The sequence below is a fragment of the Camelus dromedarius genome, chromosome 12 (assembly GCF_036321535.1).
Source record: "Camelus dromedarius isolate mCamDro1 chromosome 12, mCamDro1.pat, whole genome shotgun sequence".
In the NCBI taxonomy this organism is placed as follows: Eukaryota; Metazoa; Chordata; class Mammalia; order Artiodactyla; family Camelidae; genus Camelus; species Camelus dromedarius.
Genome location: NC_087447.1, coordinates 9141538 through 9147869, shown reverse-complemented (window position 1 = coordinate 9147869; position 6332 = coordinate 9141538).

The following is a 6332-nucleotide window of genomic DNA, read 5'->3' as shown; positions in this document are numbered from 1 at the left end:
GCTCAGCGGGCAGCAGAGAATGCTGGGCCCTCCTTCCTGCCTGAGCCAGGGAAGTTGAGCTACCTTGAAGGGAAATGGGAGGCTTCCTCTGCGTGTCCAAGGCCCCAGGCTTAACTAAGCCCATGGGACAAGGCTGCCTGTCCTCTCCCCGCCCAGGTTGGCAAGTTGGAAAGAGCCTGTCCAGCTCTGGCCCTGTCACTGGCTGGCTGTGTGGTCTTGGGCAAGGTCCCCCACCTCCCCGTGGTCCCTGGCTTCAAAACACCCTTAAAACTTTCAACCACCAACAAAAATGGACCAGTTGTGTAGCAGTTAGGAACACAGACCTGGAATCAGACAGGCTGGATTCAACCCCACTTCCAGACTGTGAACCTTTGGGCACATTAGGCTCTCTGTGCCTCAGTTTCCCTAACTATGAAATGGCACCTCACCCTCTAAGGCACAGCAGGCCAGCTGCTATTGCCCAGACGTGCCCTATAACCCCCCCCCCCACTTTCCTCACACTGTTCCCACTCTCTGCAGCCTCCACCCCATCCCAAGCCCTCAGATAAAATTGTCTTCTGCTCATACCCCCTCCTCCAGGAAGTCTTCCCCTGTGTTTTGGTTTTTTCCTCTGCAGACATTGGGTTGGAGCCCTCTGACACGTGGACCACCTTATGTCATGACAAGAGCCCCATGGCACTGTCAGACACCCCTCACACAAACTGAGTAAGCCGTGGGCAGAGGCTGGCCCATGCTCATCACCAAATCCGTGGTGCCCCCTTGCCTGGCACACAATCAGCCTCAGTCCACCCATGGGATGCCTTGAATGTTCCACTTCAGCTCATTTGGCTTGAATTCTAATCCGAGCTCCACCATCCCCTGACTGTGTGACCTCCGGCAAGTCACTTAACCTCTCTGGGCCTCAGTTCTCACAAGTAGAAAATGGGAACAATTTTCCCCGCCCCCCCACCCCATGAAGTTGTGACTATCAAAGAAGGTAACATTCATGGAGTGTCAGTCACCATGGAGACTGAAATGAGTTTCCTATTCCCTTCTCCCTCGCCTTCCCTCCTCTTTCCTGTCAGCCTCTGAGTTCAGAGTTCCCGCTGGGAGAAGCTGCCAATTCCTGCCTAGTCGTCACACCCTGCCTGCCCTGCGGATATCTCCCACTCAGGCTTTGGGCTTCGAAGCTCTCCCAGCCTAATGCAAACCAGATGCTGGCCTCTCTTTCCTGGCAATGAATTTTCCATGGCCTGCTCCCACCTCCTTCCTGTTTTTGCTCCTCACTCATCCCCCTGCTAAATCCTCGAGGGCCTCCACCTTCCTCTGCAGGGCAACCTCTGGGCCCACCTGGAAACAATTAATGAAAAACAGGAAGTGTGAAATAGGAGGGAGGGGTCTCCCCATCACCCCTGACATGGAGGGAGGAGGAGGGGCTCAGCCTGGCTGGTGACAAGTGTGGAAGCCTTGGTGCCTCCCTGCCAAGCCCAGCCATCCTCTCAGAGGGGAAACTGAGTCCAAGAGGTTCTGGGCACTATTTAGAAAATCTTGATACTTTTTGGACATTTAGGCATAGCTGGGGCTGCGTGGGGAGCTATGGGAACTTTGTCCTTGGCTGTGACTTAGAAAAATCAGGGCCAGAAGGAGCCCAACCACCTCCTGTTAGCAGGTGAGGAAACTGAGGCTCAGACACTCATCCCAGGTCCCTGGTGAGTCAAAGCCAAGAGGCAGCCAGGTCTGGGGCCGCTTGCCAGTAAAAGCTACTGCCCTAAGGCACCTCCCGAGCAGCTATCTCTGTGTCATTCTCCACCTGCCCTTCCCCCGTCACCGCACATAGCTCAGTCACGAGGGGATGCTCACAAGGCAGCCAGAGCTCGCTGCCCAGCCACCTCCCGGCATAAGGCGGCCATGCACACCTGGTCAGGCAGACCTGGCTCTACCCAACTGGGGGCTGGGCACTTGGGGAGGCCTTGGGCAAGCCCCAGGGTGCAGGTCGGGGAGGCTCTTCCTTTATCCTCTCAGCCCTGTGAATCCCCACAGGGCATCCAGGGCTGGCCCTCTGAATGAGGACTCAGCCACTTCCATGAAAACAACAGCCCAAGGGCTCCCTGAGAGCCGGGCCCTGGCCCCTCCCTCCGCCAGCTGTGCAGAGTGTTTGGACAACTGGATGGAATGTTTTGCAGGGAGAGTCCTCCCTGGATCCCTGAGCTCCATTTCAAGAGGGAGGGAATAGAGGATGCTGGCTGCAGGAAGGGGCTTAAGAGGTCATCTGTGGGCTTGCTGACCACCCCCCCCAATCAGGCCTGACCAATACCGCTGCCCGCCCAGCCCCAGTACTGGTGGGGGCGGGGGGGGGGGGGGTTAGTCAGCCCAGGCCCCTGGGAGAAGGACAAGACAGAGGGCGGAGGCAGTGGAATGGTGTCAGAGCTTTGTTGGGGCCAATTGGGTGAAGTCGGGCCCAGGGGAAAGCCTGGGCTCAGGGAGGGCCCAGGCCCAGGATGGCATTTTGATAACACGACTGTGATCTATCAGTCTACCAAGACTGGCATTTTGCAGAGAAAGCAACTGGGGTCCAGAGTGGGCAGGCACTCGTCCCAGGTGACATAGCATGCTGGGTGTAGAACTGGGCTGGAACCCAAGGCTCCTGATCCTAAGCTTGCTCTTCTCACTGTCCAGACTGTCCCCACCCTCACCCCCAGCCCCCAGAACACACACCCACCCCAGCCAGTGAATTGTCATCCTTCCCCAAACAACACAGGCAAAATATCCTACTCAAGTGCTGGACTCTAGTTTCACAAAGATACAGACACTGAGCTCCCCGCCAGCCTCCCTGCCAGCTTCTGAGAGTGGCATTAACCCATTGAGCACCAGGATTCCTGCACCATCTCCTACTCTGGGGCCAGAGTTCCCCCCAGATTCCCAGAGCCCCTTGAGTAAGGCTAAGAAGACACACCAATTCTAGACCCAACGATCTGGAAGACAGTCTGAGCCTCAGTTTACCCACCTTAAAATTGGGAGTATTATCTTCACTCTACTTGACTCCTCATCGTCCTGGGTGCTGATGGCAAGGGGCAGAGGGTGATGGCAGGTCTCTTAGGAGACTTAATATTTCCCAGGGACAAAACCACTGAAATTCCAAAGAAAGGAAAGGGGATTCTTTTGGGCCCAGATGGGTGTGAGAGTCCCACCAAGGTGCCTGGGGGCCGGGGCTGGATTTCTTGAAGTGGAACCTGTTTGCCCACTCCCTGCTCCAGAGCAGGAAAGCTCAGCCACCTAATGGAATTAGAACCAGCCAAACCTTGAGGGACAAATATGAGTAGAGGGGGAGGGTATGACCCCAGGGTAGCCAGAAGGTGACTCCCTTCCAGTATGGCAGCATATGGGGTGGGGACCATGCTAGGATCTTTGGTATCAGACTTTAGTTCACCTTGGCCACCACCCATGTGGTCCTTTCATTGCTTTCTGTTCCCATTTTAAAGATGAGGGAACTGAGGTGTGGACTTGGCAGCAGTGAACAAGTGAAGGAACTGGGATGTTAATCCAGACTTGTTTGATTCTGAAAACTCATGTTCTTACCCCTCCACCATTCATCTTCGCAGGAGGAGGGGTAAAGGAGGCTTTTTAGAGAAAATAGGGGGAGAGTATAGCGCAGTGGTAGAGTGTGTGCTTAGCACGCATGAGGTCCTGGGATCAATGCCCTGTACCTCTGTTTAAATAGAAAAACCTAATTACCTCCTCCTGCCAAAAAAAAAAAATGGTTAAAAAAAAAAGAAAACCAGGCTTGAAGAATAAGCAGGATTATTATATAAAATAATTATTAATATATAGAATATAATAATTATTAAATATATAGAAGTGGAGGAAGGGCATTCCATATAGAAGGAGCGTCAGAAACAAAGGCTTGGAGGTGGGACAGAGCAGGGCGCAGGGAAAAGGAATCCCCTCACTTCATTCAGGCTAAGCTGGGAGACAGTAAAGAAAAGATTGTACAGGCAAGCTTGGGATGAGTCATGAAAAGCCTGGGGGGCCAAGTTAAAGAGTTTGGAGTTTATCCTAAAAGCTCCAAGGAAGCAGTTAAACATTTTTAAGCAGGAGAGTGACATGATTGGAGCCGCGCTTTGGGAAGATGAAACTGACAGCAGTGTACACAGAAAATAAAAGTGAACACTTATCAAATATCCAGAGAGGGAAAGACTTGCTAAGCTTAGAAACGTTTGAAGAGACCTCAAAAGAAAAAGTCAATTGATCTGCTGACATTAAAATTTAAAACTTCTCTATGTTCTTCCCTCCACCAAAAAACCCCTCAAAAATCCCCAAAACCAACCAAAATTAAAAGGCAAATAGCTGGGGAAAATATTCCCAGCTAATGGCAAAATGTTAACATCTGTAAGGTAAAGAATTCAAGAAATCAATAAGAAAAATACTGGGAGCCCAGTAAATGTGCTTCATTCATTCAGCAAATATTTAATGAGCAGCTGGGTGAGGTGCCGAGAGAGAATACTAGTGGACAAGACCAAGTTTCTGCAATCATGAAGTATACAGCTTGGGGGAGGAGTGTGTAGGGTGAGTCAAACATCGAATTATTATTATTATTATTATTATTATTATTATTATTATTATTATTATTATTATTATTATTATTATTATTTTATCTTTAACACCTTTGTTGTGGTATGATTCCTGTACAGTAAACTACACATATTTCAGATGTACAATTTGATGAATTTTGATAGATGTATACACCCATGAAACCACCACCACAATCAAGATAGCTCACATTTCCATCACTCCCCAAGAGATGCAAATTTCAAACTCCCAATTTACCCCCACCCCCACTTTACCTCCTGGTAACCGTAAGTTCAAACATCAAATTGTAATACTGTGTGACAGGTACAAGGATGACAAGTACATTGAAGAACTCCTAACCTAGACTTGTGGTCTGGGAAAGAGTTTGAGAGTGGAAAGGGGGACTATTGAAAGAAATGAGTTTGTAATGGGAGTCAGAGACCAGAACACGTGGGGCCTTGTAAGCTGGGAGAGGAGTTCAAACTTGATACTTAAGGATGGAAGAGAGTTGTTGAAGGGTTTAAGCAGGAGTATGATGTGATCAGAACTACACGGCAAAAAAGAAGGCTCCTACGGATGTGTATGGAATGGGCTGGAGAATTTCTGCTGCTTATCATGTGGTAGACTTGGAGCAGTGAGGAACTTTCTTGCAACAGAAAAAGAACATCCTGCAAAGAGAGGCCATGATTCTTTGAGGACCTGTTGTCTACCAAGATTTCCAAAGCCACTTCCTGGGATCAGTCCCCATTACCTCCATTTAAAAACAAACAAACAAACAAACAAACCTAATTACCTTCCCCACCAAAAAAAAAAATAAAAACTGAATTTTAAGACAAGAAGCATTATTTATTAAGCATAGAAATGGTCACTACGCAGCAATAACAAAGTGATGACAAAGTTAAGTAAAATAAAATTAAATTCACCAGAAAGATATAACAAATTCTAAATTAATATGTGCCTAATAAAATAGTCTAAAAATATTTAACGCAAAGATCATTAGCGTGACGGGGGAAATTAGACAAACCCGTCACTATAAGATGGGGTATCAACAAGTCTGTCCCAATTATGAGTAGGTCACGGAAGCAAACAATCAGGAACTGGCAGCTACAGAGACCCCTAGCATTGGTAGTAAAGGCCAAAATGTGGAGCTTTAGATCAAAGCCGATTGAAAAGCCGTTTGATCCTACATCCCCTCCCCTACTTCATGCCACTGAGCAAATTCTCCTTTCTGAGTCTAGCCTAAGACTGAAAATTCATTCTCTGGAGATGGTAAAACAGAGAGTCTTTGGGCCAGGAAGTGACTAAGGGGATTAAGTAACTGCGTACAAGTTGAAACACTGAGACCCCACCCCAACTCTCTTCCTTACCTGGCAACCAGAATAGTGACAGCCAGATTTTCACTTTCCAGGCAGCAGGTTGGAAGAGCCTTCCCTGGGACACAGACCAGTCCAAGAAGAGAGAGCTAAAGCCCCTAAGACCAGTGTGACCCACGAAATGCCCAGCCAGAGCACCATATTGTAAAGCTCCAACTCAGCATGCTTAGAGCTTCCCATCAGTTTCTAAGCTCCCATTCTTAGCAATGAAAACCACTTATTAGACAGCTAAGGAGAACCTTTAACACAAAAGGAATCAAACCTAGTAAGCAGATAGAAAACTTGCAGGAAACAGAAACTCTGAGACAAAGAAGAAGAAGAAAAACACCCACCATTAATATCCCTCAGAGAGAGCAAAATCAGGCATTGCATTCATGAAACAAGAACATGATTTTATAGAAGTGAACTTTGAGA